At 41.2% G+C, this 19,515-nt stretch overlaps 1 protein-coding gene across 2 annotated transcripts in view; it reads left to right on the forward strand.

The window, feature by feature from the left end:
* Positions 1 to 3,499: 3,499 nt before the first annotated feature.
* The window catches only part of PKIA (cAMP-dependent protein kinase inhibitor alpha), a 59,333-nt gene continuing 43,317 nt past the window's right edge, over positions 3,500 to 19,515 (forward strand). Inside the window, exon 1 of one of the 2 annotated variants that reach the window (XM_081116284.1) lies at positions 3,500 to 3,682. The gene's annotated coding sequence lies outside the window, so the exon portion shown is untranslated. The remainder of the gene's footprint in view (positions 3,683 to 19,515) is intronic. The other variant, XM_081116285.1, reaches the window with a different exon arrangement.

A 19,515-nucleotide genomic window follows, 5' to 3' on the forward strand; every position in this document is an offset into this window, starting at 1 on the left:
ACTTACCGTGGATCCCTTTGGCAATCTGGGGTAGCCTCTGTAACTCTTCTTAACATAACACTTTTAAATTGATAAACTGTAACATAGAGAATTTCAAAGGAAACTAATAACCAATTTAAAAGTGCAGTTTTACAATATTTTAAGAACCAAACTTGTGATATACAAATGTATGGAATAAAATAAAATATTAAAACTCATTAAATAACAAGATGTAACACTGGCTCTATTAACTACTATACTTAAAAATAGTGATGTTGGGGGAATGGGCTAACAATTTTGATACGGCTATACACGTGCGCTTAAGTAAATGAACAGTGGATGGTGGGAGCAACATTGCTCATGTTGGAGAAGGAATTTACAGATAAGTAAGGGGAGGAAACTGAAATGATCTGTGTGTTATGGATTAGAGTTGGATAAATCAGAATGCACTTGTTTAGCTCAATATAAATATAAATAGCTATATATCAAAGTATTTATAGTGTGTACATACAGGGGTATGTACATACAGGGGTTAGTATACTTAATATTTCTTTGCTCTCTCAGCTAAGAAAGCCTAAACAAATGATGTTCCATTAAAAATCAGCACACCTAGAGCCCAGATCTTGGTTTCTATTACCATTTTTCAATAAAAGGAACCAGGGAACTTTGGAGAAATGGCTGATTTTAGGACTGGGGCAGGAAACAATACAGGATAAGCAGTACAAGAGCATTTTGTAGTGCCGGAAAGTAAGAAAGTGTACACACACACACACACACACACACACACACGTCAAAGGCAGTATGTCAAAGGATCATAGGAGCCAACAGCAAGAGCTCCCAATGGCCAAAGCGGAACAATGAGAATGGATTAAAACCCAAAGTATAAAATAAATGTCCATGAGTCTATACTGACATAAGTAAGTACTTGAATAAATTAACATTTGGGGGGAGAATAGACAAATCCCAATGCAGGATTCCAAACACTTGATGAATATACTCCGCCCTCGAGGAGGTGGATCCACTGTCCACACCTTAGGTGTGGGCTCCGCGACTTCCTTCCAAGTAGATCCTGAGGGGCCGAGGAGCAGCTGCCCAGGGGAGAAATCGGGACACTGCTTCAGCAGGTGACCAAGGTCAGCATCAGCAGTCATAAATCCCGTTGAGAGTAAATACCTTTGATAGAATATTATGAGAATGGTGCTTTATCTCTGTGGTTGTTTTCCCAATAAGCCACAACCTCAAGTCTTATCATGAGAAAAGCGTGGGACAGAGATGACAGTAACGAGGCACGCTACAAAAGCCTTGACCAGTGCTCCTCAAGAATTCTCAAGATCATCAAAAACAAGAAAAATCTGAGGAACTATCACAGCCCAGAGAAGCCTAAGGGGGCATGACAACTGAATGTGGCGGGATGTCCTGGATGGGAACCTGGAACAGAATTAGGGACATTAGCTAAAACCCAAGAAAATCTGAATATTAAAAAAAAGAAAAGAAAAGAAAGAAAATCTGAATAAAGTACAGACTTTGGTTAACATTAATGTATCAATACTAGTTCATGAACTGTAACAAAAGTACCATATTAATGTTAATAATCTAGGAAAAAGGGAATGGGACATCTGGGAGGTCTGTACTATCTTCTTAATTTTGTGTTAAATTCTAAAACCATTCTAAAACTATAGTTTATTAAATAAAACAAAAAAAGGTAGTGGTGGTTTGATTTGAGGATCAGAGCAATGATATTTTGAGGTATTTATAAAAACAGCAATAAAAAATTATCTGTGACTTCCAGATAATTTAAATTATCCAATAAAAAATTATCTGTGACTTCCAGACAAAATCACAAGTACTCCTAGAATTATTGTAGTTTGTTGTCTGCATGTATATTTAAAGAAAACGCTAAGTTTCAGTTTCAGGTTAGTGAAACTAAAGATGTCATATTTCCACCCAGATCTCATATACCCCTTAGATATAAATTAGGAAGCCCCTGAGCTATGTTGACATTAATGGCCTAATTTTATGAGAGTGGGGCTCAGAGAGATGAATTAGGCTGTTCTACCTTTCAAAAAACATACATTCTAGGGCCCAGAATTCACGCTGAGTTTTGTTGGAACCCTGTGGGCTACACTACCTCCCAGTTTGGGGGCCGGTAAACAGAGGGATGGGAACACTTACTTCATGGAGCAAAGTGGCTTCCCTGGCCTGTGCCATGTACTGGTCAGGTCCCTGGTAACACTCACATTGTAAGGCCCGCCTGGACGGGCCAAAGGCAAAGAAGGTCAGTGAGGCAACTCCACTTACGCAGAACCCTAGAGTCCAGGCTCTGTCTGCCCTGCAGGGAGGGCCTCAGCCAAGGGAAAAACAGAGCCATCCACACCCAGGCTGTAAGGCGGCCAATCCTTGGCCTCCCCCCGCAACACACACAGGCTTAGCCCCCCAACTGCTGAGCTGGTCAGCAGAGGAGAGGGTGGCAGGGAGGGAGATGGGGGAGGGGAGGGGAGAGGAGGGGAAGGGGGAGGGGAGAGGGAGGGGAGAGGAAGGGGAGGGGAGGGGAGGGGGAAGGGAAGGGAGAGGGGAGGAGAGGGGAGGGGAGAGGAAGGGGAGGGAGAGGGGGAAGGGGAGGGAGAGGGGGAGGGGAGAGGAGGGGGAGGGGAGGGGGAGTGAATAGAATGTAAGCCTGATAATAGCCGGTGGCATTTTGGGGGGGGGGGGCTTATATGCCGTGCGCTCATCTGGTGCCTAAGGCCAAGCCCGGCCAATCCTCCCGGAAGGAGATAAAGCCATCTGTTACTGTGGGTTCTGCTTCTGGGTTTTCCAAACCTTACAGCTGTCAGCAGAGCAGCCCGCCCGGGGGCGGGGCGGGTGGAGGGGAAGGGGGGTGTGGAGGGGAAGGGGGGGCGTCAGAGGGAACATCTGTCCACTAAGTGCCCCACAGAACAGCAACAAATCCTGGGGCGACCCTCCCTGCTTCCCGCGCGGTTTCCTCTGGCCGCCCCGCTCCTCCGCGGGTTTGGGAGTTTCCCTTCCTTGACGTCGGCGGGAGGGCGAGAGGTCCCCGCTTTCACAATTGCGAGCACTTGGGCAGTGTGCACCGTGCGTACTAGTGTGTGTGCCCGTGCGTGTGCGCGCCGGGGGAGAGGGGAGCGTGCCCCAGAGCCTTAGACAAGTGGACGCCAATTCGAGACATTCCCGACCGCTCGAACGTTTAGCTCGAAAGACCACCCAGTCCCGAAATCAGCAGCCCGCGCCGAGCCCGGCAAATGAACAATGCGAGACGGCGGCGCGCGGGTGGAAGCCCGGGGGAATGGAGCTGCCCAAGCGGCCGCGGGCACGGGGGCGCGCTGCGCGGAGGGCGCCGGGCGCGGGGCGCCGCCCGGCCCTGCTCCCCCGGGCCGCCCTCGGGCCGCGCTTCCGGCGTGAAAGCATCAATAGGAAATAACCCCGAAGCCGGGAGGGGCGGCGGCGGCGGGCGGCTGCCGCCGGGCGCCCCTCCCCGCGGCCCGGAGCTCCCGCGCCCCCCTCCGCCGGCGCGGAATGTGGCGATCCGCCCGGGGCCGCGATGACTTCATGCGGGCGGGCCGCGCGGCGGAGCAGCTGCCGCAGCCGGCAGGTGGGGTGCGGGCCGCGGTGACCAGCGCGCCGGCCGGGGCTCTGCGGCCGGGCTGCGGGCGCGGGACCTGAGCCCGCTGGACCCCGAGCGGGGAAGGTAAGCAACCGGCTATTAATAGCCTGGGCCGCGCGGCGCTTCCCGCTCCGCTAATAACGGGGTTTGCGATTCCGACGAGGGGACCGGCTCTGCGGCACTGTGCATGGGAAAAGGGGCAACAGCTGGATTTGCGGTGCGGCCAGCCCGGTGCCCGAGATTGGGGGAGCGGTGTTACTGGGCAGACAAAGGGGGCCGGCGGCCTCTGTGCGCTTCACGACCGTCGCCCACGCCGGTGCCACACTCCTTATGGACACTAACTGGAGTTGCACTTCCACCTCCGTGCCTGCAGCCTTCGCTCGGGTCTTTTCTAGCTTAGGAGCAGCAGGTCCTTGGCAGCAGCCTGGGGAAGCCATCAGAAACCTTCCTCGCCTTCTCCCTGACCCCGGCCTCTCCCTTCCCAGCTGTGAAATGGGCCCATGCAAATATCAATGCCCAGCACCCACTTCAGTAGGGGGCCTGAGGAAGTCTCACATCAGAGGAGAAACTTGTGTCATCTCCTGCAGTTCAGCTTGGTTGAGCAGCACCTGTCTGCATGTCTTCCTTTCTCTACCATCTTCTCTGTCATTCGTTCCATTGATTGGGGGGTGGGGTGGGGGGGTGCTGTGCCCATTCACAGGCCAACCTTTGTCAGCTTACCCACCTTCTCTATTCCATGATGGGTTTTGTCAAGGACCCAGAAAGGATGGTGCCCTACCCAGTTGGGTATTTTCTCTCTATATATGGTTACCTGTGTCCCTCCCCCAAATACATGTTATCAAAAATTCTGCTTTTTGCCCAAGACCATCGACATGGTTTGCAGTAACTCCCTGCACTGTAGTCACTGCGCTACCAGAAAGGTTTCCAGGACGGCTGTGGGGGTGAGGGAGGAGGCCATCCCTACAGGGTTGCCCCTGTGCTCACGCATAGGTGGGAACAGAAATGTGAATGTCAGTCTCTCTGGTTATTCTCGAAGCTTTTTGTCCAGCTGGGTTGCAGACATCTAGCTGGGTTGGGCTTGGGCAAGTCCTCCCCGGAAAGCAAGCAGTGCCTTAGTCCTCGGGTTTCCCCCGTAACCTCAAAGGAGTTTCCAGAGAGGCTTCCCCACAGGCACCCAGAAAAGCCAGCAGAGCCGGCCAGTCCGAGCCTCTGGTCATCTGAGCTCAAGTTAGCTGCCCACGGAGGAGCGCTGACAACTTGTCCTAGGGGCTCCCGGCAAGGCCCTGCTGCTGAGCCCAAGGGCCTGTTCCTGATGCCACCTGGGGATGCACATTTGAATAAAATGCTCTGAAATGGTGAAGATGGCTGTGGTGGGGGTTCCAGTGTGCCTCTTCACCAACTGAGAACAGTTGCCAGGAGCCAGACTGTGAGGTGTCTGTGTGCCAATATTCCATTTAAAAGGAGATATGTTATCTCTAAACTTGACATTAGAGAGACATTCTGACTCAACAGCCGTGTAATTTAATTTTAGCAAATTAAAACAGGGGATCGGTGAGAAAGAGGGGCAGGGTGTATAGCTAAAAATGTACCTGTGCTTATCTTCCGTTTTGAATGTTGCTTTTAGACAAAGATACTAGTTCTAAAAAGTCAGGTTAATTCTGTCATATACCATTATTGCTTTTGCTTTTGTGATTACACATTCTTTTTATAAAATACTTTAGAAAGATCTGAGTTGGTTTCTTTGTCTCCACCTTCAGTATACAAGGCAGAGGGAGGGAAGGGGTGGGCAAATCCCACGCCGAGTGGCCCCTCCAGAGCTGTTCCCTGGGATCATGAGCACCTCAGGGCCCATTTCACTTTGGGCTTGTTGTTCCTGTTGAATGTGGTTTGGGCTTAAAATTTAAAATATTCTAGATTCTAGAATTTTGGTTCAGACACACTGACTAGAGAGGGAACAAAGAACAACAAAACCCTTTATTCTGTCCCCTTCTTAACCTTGACATATTTAACGATATAAATAATTATTCTGAACATTAAGTGGTAGCAAATATTAATGCAATAGTTCATTTTGAAGAAGTCAGCCCAAGGTATATGAGATACAGATTAGCGCGGTTGATCTTAAGCGCAACACAAATTTCTGTAATTGTAAGAGGCATCTTTCTGGTGAAGAGAGTGCGTGAGAATATCCCACTAATGGCTGGAAAATGAAGGTGTCTATTGCTTGCTTCCTGGAGAAACTGAAATCTTTGGCAAGAGATGGGTCAAGCTTAGTGGACTGCTGCCCAAGCCGCATCTTCCCTGCCAGTGATTTCACACGTGAGATGAATCCGCTAAGTTATGGAGCGGTGACCGCAGGGATCGAAGAAGCCCTTTCAGGAAGAAAGAGAACAAATGAGAAAATTTAATTTTTCAGTTCAGTGCAACTGAGGAAGATAATTACATTTTAAGGGGTTACTGAATTTGGACTTTGTTCTATTTAAACAGTGTCTGAGGAAAGTTTCTAAATTCAGAGCCCTGAAAAGAAAACCCATGTATGATTTCACGACTGAAACTGATTTATGCCTTTATTTCCTTTCCTTTCACCGTCTCCCAGGGAAAGGAGAAATTAATTGCCTGGTGTTCAGAAATGGAGAAATGAAAATAGGCCGATGTGCACTATTAGATGCTAAATGAACTGAGGCACTTGTGTAGGTTTGACAGGATGGAACTGGAGTCGATCTGCTGCTTTCTCGCCCATGTACAAAGCATTCGGCCTGGTCGCGGTCGGTGTTACAAGGAACTTTGCACACATTTCGGAGTCCGAGCCCCCTCTTGTAACAAAGGCATTTCTGGTGCTGTGACCTCCAGAAGCTAATCTAATGGCCTTAGCTTGAGATTTTGAAAAGTGGGAAAGAAAAAAAGTAGGAATAAGGAGCCTGAAGAAGAAATGTCATTCCTATTGAACCAGCGTCCCCCCACTGGGAATGGCAGAAAAAGTACTATTTTGAAAGCTGTCAGTAGCCTCTTGATTGACAGGTTTGGTAACACTTCACCCTGTTCATTATGTCTATATTTTAAGTTCTTATTTATTTATTTATTTATTTATTTATGTTTGCCATTTGAGATTGTTTTTAAATTTATCTTTATTGTTGAAAGCATTACAGATGTCCCCTTCCCCCTCATTGACTCTCTCTACCCCACTCCCGCCCCCTCCTCATTTTATATTTTAAATACTTGTGTTTAAAAGTTATTAAAAATTCATATGTATCAGGCACTGTGATGCCTCTTTATCTATTTTCTCACTAATCCCAGTAAAGTCCCCAGGACCCGTCTAAACCAAGTGGTCGTTATTTCCAATTTGTGCCCCATGCTGCAGGCCTATATGTCTTGGTTTGCTCCTTTCGCTCACCTGCTGTGTGTTGAAGACTTGCTCACAACAGGTACCACCTCTTGCCTGAAGCCTTCCCCATACCCACCTTCCTCCCTGAATCAGATGTTTTCTCCCTTGTTTAAATTCCTGTGGCACTCTATCTTGGTCAATCCTCCTGTGTGAACATTCTGTGCTCTTCTAAAACAGCCTTAGAGAGCAGGACCGACAACTTTCTATTGCCTGCAACTCCTAGCACAGTGCCTGGCTATGTGTGTGCATAGCAGATACTCAGCAATTTGATTTTAGTGAAGAAATTGGTTATCATTTCCCAGGGTACATATCTACCTACTTTGTGCAGTGGCCAAGTTAGGCTCTGAATATAGACATAAGTCCCGGTTTAGTTGTATAAATTCCTTATAAAATAATAAATATAGGGAAAGTACATTCAAATAGTTATATTCAATAAAAGTTATTGTAAGCCTGCATGCATTAAGTGGGAACTGGCTCATACATATTAAAAAGCATGGCAAGCTTAACACACACACACAAAATCTTTAAAGCAGACACTGTCCTGCCTCCCATGTGCTTGCTTTCTGTTGGGAAAGAGTCAGCAGGGAAGGCATCTCATTTTTTGAGCTCTTCTCTAGTTCAGGACACTCTGCTCAGGACTGTCATCTATGTTATCTGATTTCTTCCTTCCACTGATGATGATAATTTTACATTGAAGACACTGAGACTCAGAGTTGTCACCTAAATGGCAGAGATTCTGTCCATGTCACCCCACTGCTCTTTGAGGTACAGTGGAGTGCAGGAAACATTATGGGAACATAAGGTCAGAACCATCAGAGGAGTTTAAAATTATTTTGTGATTAATTAATCTCTTCTTAACCGTTTGAGTCTTAACATCCTTTTGATAATTCAGTAAAGGCTGTGCTGCCCCTCCCCAAGCACATACACCAGCACATACACTGCAGGTGTGTAAACACACACACATAGAATTCCACATTAATTGCAGGTCTGTGATGACTCAGTAAACGCCTCCTTAGTGAATGGTTTGAGGACATCCGCTCCAGGCTCACTTTGACAACACCTGTGTCCTTTATTAGCCCAGGCATTTCTGGCCCTTGAAATGAAGCCCTCGGTCTATTGTCCTCTCCGCTTTGGGACCAGAAGGGGAGCTTGTGGCTAGTCGCTAGCACTGGCTCAAAGGCAGCTGACAGGCCAGGAAGCAGGGGCCGGTGAGAGCTGTGAGTCAAAGCACCTCAGCTCCGGGAAAAGGGATCCCAGAGGAGCTCTGAATGGTACACATGCCAAGTGACTTATTTAGGGCTTTCCTACCAAACCCCTTTTTCCAAAAGGGAAACAGTTCCCAGACTTAGTGACTACACCGCCACATAGCAGAAGCGCATCACCAGCAGTTGGGTGGTGCGCGCTGCTTTGAAATACAGCCAGTTTGCTCAGGGTGAACGTGTGGCTGCCTCGGCTCCTCTTTCTTTCTGCTCATGCCGTCTGCAGCAATATTCTTGCTTTGTCGAGTTAAGGAAAGAATGACAAGTTACGTCCATCCTTCCTAGGTTCTAAAACAATTGGCAACATAGAAATGCATTAAAATTCTGAGCTTATACTTGAGATTAGTAGTAGTAGGCAGCATGGTTCCAGCCGATGGTGGTATTCAGAGGTGCGACAAGAGCCACATCGATCTGGAAATAGGAGAGATGGAGAGAAATCAGGTGGACAAAGTAAGCTGCTGCTTTCTCGACATTCCCCGAACTAGGAAATAACTGTACATAGAAGGTCCTAAAATGATTGCAGACTTATGGAAACTTCCAATATGCCTACTGTGAGGCATGTCTGTACTTTATTTGAAAGTATATATATATACTTTATTGTGGTAAAATATACATAACATAAATTTTACCATTTTTAAGCATGTAATTCACTGGTCTTCGCTGGTATATTTCCAAAGTTGAGCCACCATTTCCACTGTCCATTTTCAGAACTTTCTTGTTATCCCAAGTGGAAGCTCTGAACCCAATGAACAATAACCCCTCACTCTTCTGTCTGTGCCCTTGGCCTCCGGTAAATTCTGTTCTACTTTCTGCATCTGTGAATTTGCCTATTCTAGGTACCTCATATAAGCAGAATCATACAGTAATTGTCCTTTTATGTCTGGCTTCTTTCACTTAGCATAATGTCCTCAAGGTTCATCCATGTTTTAGCATGTACCAGAATTTCATTCTTTTTTAAGACTGAATGAGATTTAATTGTACGCATATGTGTGTGTGTGTGTACTGTGTATAGTAATTTATAGTTACAAAACACTTTCAGTATATTGCCTTTCTATTATATTACTGTTACCTAACATATAACACTACCATATTACCCTAGCAGATGCCTAATAATGTATACCACGAGTGTGCCATAATTTCATTCAAACAAAATCCATTGATAAGCATTTACTAAGATCCAGATTGCTTTATGATTTGAAGCTATGTGGTAATGGACATAGAGGTACATGACTTTACTTATTGGTGTTTTTAGTTTTGATAGAAAAAATCTTGGCGTGGTATGGAATGATATTGTTGGGTCAGAGATCATTCACATTTGTGAATGTGAATATGTACAGTGACTATAAAAATCATAAATGTCTTCAACAGTAAATATTTTTGTATTTTTTGTAACCATTTCTATTTTAAAAATGAATGTGTGTAATATAGGGAATTTATTTGACATGGCTTGAGCAAGAAAATATGCTCACTTTTTAAATTTTTAGTGCATGGAGGAAATATACTACACACAAGTATTGAACAATTTCAAGTCTCTCACTCATTCATTTCATCACTTCAGACATATTACACAGTGCATCACAGATGTCAGTACAGACTTCTAGAAACAATGTGGGAAACTAGACACATCTATAGCTAGTTTTGTTTTGTTTTGTTTTGTTTTATTTTTAAGCTCCAGCAATGGGTGATTTGTATCCAGCCTAACCTGAAATTTGATCTACTTTTTGGTTCAAATGTATGCACCTTCATTATGGTAAATCTTTTATTTTGCTGGCTTTCCCTTAGTTTCTCTTCAGTGTATTCTTTTTAATTTATCCTAAAACAGAATAATTAAAACCCAAATGATGGAAGTGTCTTATATTGGCTAAACTGCACAATATTGGAATATCTGAAGTATAAACAGAATTGGCAAGACTTAAGTACCCTCCTCAGAAGGACACTGTCTGGATTTGCATTGTCCCACAGAAGGGAAACAGGAGCTTGCTGGGGATTGCATCATGTTTTACAGGAATTAGACATTAAAATGTTAACAGGGCAAGATCGCTAAAACTGAAGTGTGGTAAGGACACACCTCATATATTCACAACACTGTTGTAAACTATGCCTTTTCTTAGGTTGACTGGGATGGAGGGATCTATTAATAAACATTTCTCCCATTATTTACTCTTGTCTTTATTGCTATCTTATCAAACCCTCATTAAAAAGCAGACATAAAGCCAATAAGCATTCTGATTTTTGAACAGCAACAAGCTGCTCCCACTTTAAACAGCGCACTGCAGTGGCTGTGGGCCTGCAGGTAGAGACGTTGGTATTTTGATCATTGCAATAATAGCAACCACATAGCCTGCTCCATTCTTTCTGCTGTATATATACTCAACTGGGGAGTCAGTCATATCTCTCATGCCGTTTCTTACACACCTCTCCATGGTCTTTCATGCTCAGGTTCTCTGATCATTGAAATGTAGTGGAAATCAACCAGGATGTTAACACCCTCTACCCACTCACAGACATAATCTTGCCAGGACTTGCAGAAATCATGTTGAATCTGAATTGGTGGTTGAATCCTGTTGGGTAGTGGGTTCACTGACAGTCATCAGTCAGACTCACCAAATCCAAATTCACATTTAAAAATTATTAAATGTTAAAGATGGTAAAGATTTAAGGATTTTAATATTTGTTATATACGGTAATATGTAAACATTTTAGAAAAGTAAAATTATATGTATGGGTTTTTAATTATTAGGTGCACTTGCAGAAGAATAATGCATTTTTTAGAAGGATTCGTTCTGAAAAGGCTACATTAGCACTTTTTTAAAAAACCGCTACCCTCAAAAATAACTTGTGAAAAGCCACCGTTCATCCAAGTTCACCTCTCATCTCAAGAAGTGGGGAAACTGCTGTCACCTAACATATGCTTTCCTGCAGGGGAAGAAGCTGAAATGAAATGAGCTGACATTCTGAACTCTTGTGGCCCACCCACATCTACTAGAATTACCTAATGACCAGCACAGAATGGTTTTATAATAAATAAATATGTACCTACTGAGAATCATCATTGATAAAAGGTAGTGGAGACGTGGGGTGGTCTTATGGAAGAGAAATCTAAATCACATTTCCTACATCAGCTCCATATTAGAGAACAACCCAGGATTACAAAGAAAGGCACTTGGTATGTTTTATAAAAGTTTTGATTTCTAGGAAACTTATTGGTATCATATACTATGGTAAGCCCTCAATAAATGTAAACTGTTATTTTAAAACAGTAACATATCAAGAGCATCAATATTTCTAAACCACAAATGGTCAGTTTTGTACTTGCCTTTATTATAGGCATTTATAAAATATTTAACAACAAAATGAATCAACATCATTTAGTGTTGAAAGCTCTCCTCCAATACAGAATAATTGGTATTCTATACTAGTTCATTGTGACTATTTTCGTAGGTATGGTGGGGATAGATTGAAGATGGCTCTACCCTTTCTACTGTTTCTTGCCAAACCATGCTCTCTTCCCGCTGAGGTTTTGGTAAAGTGGGAATTAGAGGTGATGCATAAGTTGGAGATACAGGGAGTAAGCAGTTGAAGCTACTCAACCAAGCATAGTTCATGGACCCAAGTCAGGAAAACATGTTACCCTTCTTTCTTCAACTACCATGATTTGGACTTTTAGATAATTCAAAATCAAGATACTGGTTTTAATAATAAAACATTAATCAGTGGCTATCTTAGCTCATGTCCTTTTCAACCTCATTTATTCTGAAGAATACAATCATATAAAAAGCAAAATCCCAGTCGATTGAAAACTCTTGCTACCTGCCTGCAGGTTTAAGATAGTAGACCTGTAGCCTTATCATAGGGCTTCACGAAGTCACTATTTCACCACAAAAATTAGATAAGACACTAAAATGATCTCACACTCAACAGTCCATTGAGTAAGAGGCGAGTTGGTCATCATTTATGGGAAAAAAGTCAATATCCTGTTCAGGCAAAATACTTAAATGATTAAATTCTACTTAAAAAATAAAATGGAAAATGACATAAAATGGTAGTACAATATTATGAAAGCAAAGCAATTGGGTTGATCTCAAAATTTTGTAACTATACAAGCAACATTTTTTGTTCAGTGTGATGATCATTTTTTTCTTAGAGCTCTCAGGCAGCTTTTGGTCATTTTCAAGATCAATGAAGAAATTCTAAACATTAAGTTCAAACTATGCTGATCACTAGACCTCTCCTTCCCCTTCTCTCTTTAGTTTTTCTTTATTTTTGGATGTTTTGGCCACCACTTATATCCAAATCATGTCTTTCAGGAAGTGAATTTGGGCTTTACGTCCCACCTGGTGTGAACCACCCTTACCATTTTCTGGTTCTGTGACTTAGGGAAAGTTACTTAACCTGTATGAGTTGTGTCTTGATATTCAAAACAGGAAAATCACAGCCTTGTTGTGAAGATTAAAGAAGATAATATAAAAAATAACTTAGCGTAGTATCTGGGACATAGTAAGAGCTAATAAACGCCTTCAATTTTTATTGTTTTAATTGTCACAGGCAATTTACAGCCAGAACTCATTACCAAAATGTTTATGACTGTTTTCCTACGCCTCTCTCCATGTTAGTTGGAAACTAAGTCTTGAAATGACTGAACCTCATGGGAGGAGGTCTCAGTGCGGGTAATGGCAGCGAGGGGACAGGCTGAGGCCAGCACAGGGCCAAGTTGTCAGGCTCCGACTGGCCGTGGCTGTGGGAATTAGACTTAGCTTCTGTTTTTAACTCTGCAAGTAGCTGATTAGGAGACCTGGGAAAAGTCAGCTGGCTCTTAATTCTGCATCTTATTTTCTTTCTGAGTTGTGTTATGTGTCTAATCACTCTTTTCACTGACTCATTATCAGAAATGATATTAAGGTTGTTGATTTCAGAAGCAAGTGTCATATAAAATAGGAATGCCCCCTTACTTAAAAGCAACAGGTGACTTTTTTTTTTTTTAAATAGAGTGTTGAAGTTCCTGGAGAGGCAGCATTAATTTATAGAATTGTTACCGTACACTTCCTCTAACAAAAGACTTGGAATATCCTGCTAATTATCTGCCTTATACCCAAATATACTTTTGAGTGTGTAACTACTGAAGAAGTTTCTTATTGTTAATCAATATCAAGTTGTCCAACAGGAAAATTAACCTGTAACTCTGTTGTACATCATATGCCAGGGACTCTTTTTGGTATATGTTAGCTTTCTATTTTACTGAAGCTCAAAGATTTTAGAGAGAACATGTAAGCATTATAATATTCAGGCTCTTGTTCATTACTATGTGCTACTGAATCAATTTGATCACCGGCAACACCTTTAAACTGGAATAAAAAGTAGAGCCTCAGTTAATGTGAAACTTTAGTACCAGAAACACTCGCCTATAAAACTGCATTGCTAATGTACACATCGGCTTTAGTATGATGACAGTTTGTGTTGGTCTTGAAAAGCACATAATTTTACATTTTTCTTATATGGATTTTTTTATTGATATGGACTCTTTTGGTTTAAGGAAACAAGTGTCAAAGCTGCCTTACATCTAAAATGTAAGCCACGGTTGTTCAAAACTGAGAATTTTGTGATGAACACCTGCAGCCAAATTTGCAATAATTTATTTCATATATGTCTAACTTTGTTCTTTCAAGTAAAAATTGCAAATCATTAGTAGGAGTAAGTTTGTTCTCAATTGTTCAGCCCTGTTTCAATCCTGAATTCATCAGCTACTCACTAAGGACTTGAGGCATAGATTTGGGGCATAGTCTGATTCTAAGATGAGACGTTGCAAAGAATGAAAATACCTGTTTTAAATATACATGTACATACATGTATACACATATAAATGCATTTTCATGTTTTATGTGTATTATATATTAATTACCTTTAATCAATCATCTGTGTGATTCTATATACAAATATATACACATACATGCATGTATATATGTCTATTTCATGAACATTTTCCTTCTATTTTAAATATTTCATTATACATCATTGGATTTCATTAAAAATAAACAGACAAGTTCTTGGAAAAGCATTTAAAGAATCCTTGTTTTCAGAGTCTGGTTTTACAAAGAAAAGATTTTTTTCACTGCCTGTTTATTTTTCAAAAGTTAAAAAATATAGATTTAAAATTTCAAAGTGATTTTTTAATATATGAATATGCATATGTATTTACCTATTTCAGATTGCTACATATGTTATGTATGTTTTATATATGTATACATATATATTTTTTAAACTTGACCTACTTTGTTATATCTACTATCCAATTCTTCGAGAAGAGTGGTATAGCTGCCTTTCAGCTTGGAACATGCCCCTGTTTATGTGATATTTTACCTATTCAGATCCTGGCCTTCCATCAGCTTTTCTGCTTTGAGGAGTACATTTTACAATGCATAAGAAATATTCTTCTATTTCTGTAGTTCGTGCCATAATTTTCCAGTGTCTTGTAGAATCCGAATGTGAACTGTGCTCATTTGAACAGAGCTTCAGACTAGACCTGCCCCTTTGTGAGTCGTCTCATCTGTTCCTTAGGTATTTCTCTTTCTCTGTTGGAGAAGGAGCGGGGAAAAGGGGAAGGAAACTGCAGTAAGAAGTGTCCCAGTTCTTTTTCTACACATATACTTAAAAAATGCACTCTCACAGTAAAACTAGAAACATAAGGATGGCAGTTACATAGCCCCTACTTAGGACACAGACCCAATATACTGTAATTTTTTCACGTAAGAGAACCTAACTTGGTCTGGCATTTATTTCAGACTTCCTCACCACTCCAACCCAGGTAGTGTTCTATTAACTTAATTTTTAAAGTAGCCGCTTGTTTATTAATGACGTCTCTTTTTGGTTCTGCTTCGTTTTAACTTAGTTTCCTAACACTTTTATAGAGGCTGGTAGTAACAAATGCCATGAGTTGGACTGTTGGTTTCCTTCTGCTCTATATCTGATTAGTGCTATGATTATAAATGCTTAAAGGCCAGACCTCTCTGGAAAATATAAGCACAATAAAAGCAGTGCTTTGAAAATTAATTTTGGAATACATTTCTTTTAATGTTAAAGACATATAATCTTATAGAGGTGCATATGTTTGGATGCTTTATAAATAAAAGTTAATATGATTAAGCTTGTATTAACTTATAGTACCAGAAATTCCATCTAAATCCTTCTTAAGACACACATATTTATGACATTTCTTTATTGTTTTCATTTTACTAATTTATTGAAGTAGCATATGTGTAATATTTCATGTAAACACTGCATCAACTGTGATACTAGTTTAGGAATTTTAATTTGGTATATAAATATGCTAACATCTGTTGAGACTGCTACAACGTTAGGTTCTAAATTAATTTTGGGGTATTGATTGGTGTTATGATTCTGGTGTCTAATAATTGCTATCTCAAATAAATGCATTATGAAGATAAAAATATCCCTGGCCTAGAATTTCTGCCCTATTAATCACATACTAAGATTCCTCTTGGATATCAGCAAAGTAACACAATTTAGAGCACAGCCTATGAAAAGACTTGCCAGTTGGCAGTCAACCTTTAACAATAAGACATACCTGATTCTCCACTTTTGCAAATCCATTATACCACGCAAATGCAGTCTTGATAACTGACAGATGACAATCGTCATTCTCCATGATGTGCTATTACAAATTGTTAACAGAATATTGTGCAGCCAACAGTTCTGTAGTATTTGTTCAGATTTTTATTTGCACTCAAGTGTAATCTATATTTCTATAGTGCTTTTATATCTACCCCCTCGTTTAAGTAGAAGGAAGTTCTCTAAACCTTCTCTGTCAGCTTTCAAGTGGAGCAGTCTTTATTTCATATTTTTAATTTAAAATACTAGATAAAATTGTACAAGGCCTTTAATTAAATATAAGTATTGGAATTGTCTAGGAAACATTTGAAATGATCAAACACAAAAACAGGGATATCCCCTATAGCCTACGAATTTCTAATGTATTTATTCAGTTTATCTATGCTGAACTTTAGTTATTTACATAATACCTCACAGGTAATCTTTGCAGTTAAGTATGTTAAGATGCTTAGAGTAGGAAACAATATAGAAACGAATAATTAAATTTTCCTTCTTGTGAAGTGTTCTCAGGGAAAAGGGATGAATGTTAAATAATAAATAAAGCATATTCGCAACCTTGTTTTGAGTATCACATACATAGAAAAAACACCCAAAGAATGTTTAAAAATCAGTTCTCCCTGGTTAACTCAAGAAGCAGAAAGTCACGGTGCCCTTTATTTCCTCTTGATCTCATTCTGTATTTCCAGATCCACTGTGCTGTGTATGTATTACTGTGAGGACTGTTTAAGAAGAAATATGCCCGCTTGGGTATGTGTTTTAACATGTAAACAGTGCTGAGCCTTGTTAAAATGTTCGATTTTTATGTAGCTCTCTGGAAGATCAAGGCTGGCCGTAAAAATGCTGAATATATTAGAGGAAAGGGAGTTTTTCTTTACCCTGGAATCACAGTGATAAATGTTACCTTTAAAGCACTATTTAATCTTCAAAGCGATTGTGTATCCATGGCCTCATTGGCCCGTGCTAACTCTGAAGCCTGTAGACGAAGGCTTACCCTGGTTTTGCAGAGGGGGAAACTGAGGTTCCTGAAGTTTAGCAGTTTGCCCGCTTCAGCGGTGCAGGGCGTTATTAGCGGCAGGGCCAGAATCCAGACCTGTCTCCTGCATGGCCAACCTGGTGCTTTCCTCTGTGCCAGCCATGCTCAGCCTTTTCCATCTCATGGCACACAGAAACTAATCACTCAACTTCTGTGGCCCACCAAAACATGTTTTTTTGCCCATCTGACAAAAAAAACTGGTATAATTTGTGTTCTTCCACACCAGACAGCTATTGTGTTGGCTGTGGTCATTGTTTTATTTGGCAACCCAAGGGAAAAGACATGAGTGCCCTGACTCAGGAGTCAGGTCCTGCGTGTTTTAAAAAGTTGCAGGTGCCCGTTGAAAATCGCTGACCTGTGCTGCAGGCCCTGGACCGGCTGAGAGAAGCGCAGGTGGAAACAGGCCTGGCCCCGGCCCGCTCTCAGATCGGCCTTCGGGCCTCCCAGGAGCCCGAGCGAACCGGGAAAATCTATATTAATTACTTGCTTCTGCCCCAAAGAGATGGACACATTAAATAAGTTTGTAGGTTTAAAAATAAAATCTAGATGGCCTGGGTTTTGTTTGCTCGTTTTTTACTATATTCCAGTTTATGTATCTGGTGTCTATCCACTTCGCCAGAAAACCAGGCTTCTTACCTAAAGGGTTGCATTGCTTAATAAACCAACATTGACAATGCTGATGGCTTACCTGAGTTGAATAATATACCAATCTAGTGTGCATTTACTAATGCTGACAGTTATGAGATTATATCATTTTATTTACACACGGACACACACACACACACACACCCCTACCAAGTCTAACTTAAGCAATAAGTTTGCCCCAAAGTAGAATATTACTTAGATAATTTACAACCTAATTAGAACATCTGGCCATGTAATCAATCATTTTAAAAGTTTATAGCTAAAATTCACAGAAAATTATCTTCTATAACTGTATTGATCAATTTTAACGCAATTCTACAAAGTTTCTGTTAAGTATAACATTATTTAAACAGGTCATTTGTGAGATCTGCCTTGGTATTTTTATGCTTCTGAAATATCACCACCATAATCTGCTTTTTAAATAGTCAGGCACCTACCGAGTATTCCTTCACCTCCTACAAGGAAGCAGGAAAAAGCAAGCATTTATGTTTTTAATTTTAGTGGAAAGTTCTTGATTTAAGAATTAGTCATTGTCTGCCACTTGAATTTCAAGTATGCTGTATTTGAGGTTCTTTCTGTATGACTTTTCTGCAGTTTTCACATATATCATCATTAATTTCACCTTTCACTTGGGATTAGAAAAATAAAAAAGTTGATTTTCTACAATTTCTTAGTTCCACTTTCATTTAAAATATTCACTGCCTTCTCAAAAAATAATATTATGGCTTTGGACTGTTTGAAAACAGATATGCCAGGAAATGGTGATTCTGGTTTTCAGTTTAAAAAGTTAAATGAGAAACCAAGGGAAAAATTACCATAGCTTTTTTTTTCTCCATTTAACCAATCAGCTATTCATATCAGTGAATGCTAGATTTTGAGTCAATGGATCCAAATACTAAACATTTTTTACATATTCAGAGAAGTGAAAAATAATATAAACTGTGCTTATTCTGTACTAAATGCTCGTCTAAAACCAAATGGATCCCCTCTCACAATAATCCTGAGAGGTAGACACTACTGTTACCTATTTTACAGATGGGCAAATTGAGACACAGAATGACTGAGTAAATTACCTGTGGCCCCTCAGCCAGTAAGGCACAGGTATAGTATTTAAAACCAGGTTGTTTGTTATTGCAACCCCTAAAACGATCACAAAAGTGTCCGGATCCCTATTATTTGTTATATGCACGTTCACTTGCTTTGTGGAAAGGAAAGGAGGGAAGGAAACAGAGAGAGGGAGGGAGGGAAGCAGGAGAGATGTCAGAATTCTGCCAGCTTGTTGACACTGATGTGCACTGGAATTTACAATGAAGTTCAACTTAAGGACTTCTAAGGATTTCAATAGAATAATTTTAAACTCCCCCAAGTGAAGTCCTTGGAAATATTATTGGATGGAGACAGCAAGTGAATTTCTATTGAATTATACTCATAATTGAAATCCTATAGCAGTCTCCTGTTTGGAACAAAAACAATCCTGGTCATTTTCACACAGATAATTCTACCATTTCTTAAAATTATCATCAGATATTTTTTCACCCTCAACACTCTCTGCTTATTTAATTTTAGTACCTACTCTTTAAAAAAAAAAAAACAACCCGCACATGTTAGTAAGGTTTTAAGTTAGATTTAAACCATTGGGAAATTGGAAGAAAATTTAGAGTCTCTAGCAGAGGGAAGTACACGCCCCCCCCCCCCCCAAACCCACCTCTGTCCATTTCCATCAGAGCTATTCCAGCAAGAATTCCAGGAGGATTATGCTGATTGGTTAGATTTAATTGAACATCCACAGAGCCACATTTTACTATTACCCAGGGTCACTGTATATTTAAAGGTACACAGCAGTGGTGCCCACATTCTTTCTTGCCCATTGCGTGATGCTATCAGAGCAGATAGGGGAGTGAAGATCCTGCAAGTGTAGACCTCAGTCTCCCCTCTTTCCCACTCCATGCACCAGGGTGGGCTTTAACCCATCAGAACA

Source organism: Miniopterus schreibersii (assembly GCF_964146895.1).
Source record: "Miniopterus schreibersii genome assembly, chromosome: 17".
Lineage (NCBI taxonomy): Eukaryota > Metazoa > Chordata > Mammalia > Chiroptera > Miniopteridae > Miniopterus > Miniopterus schreibersii.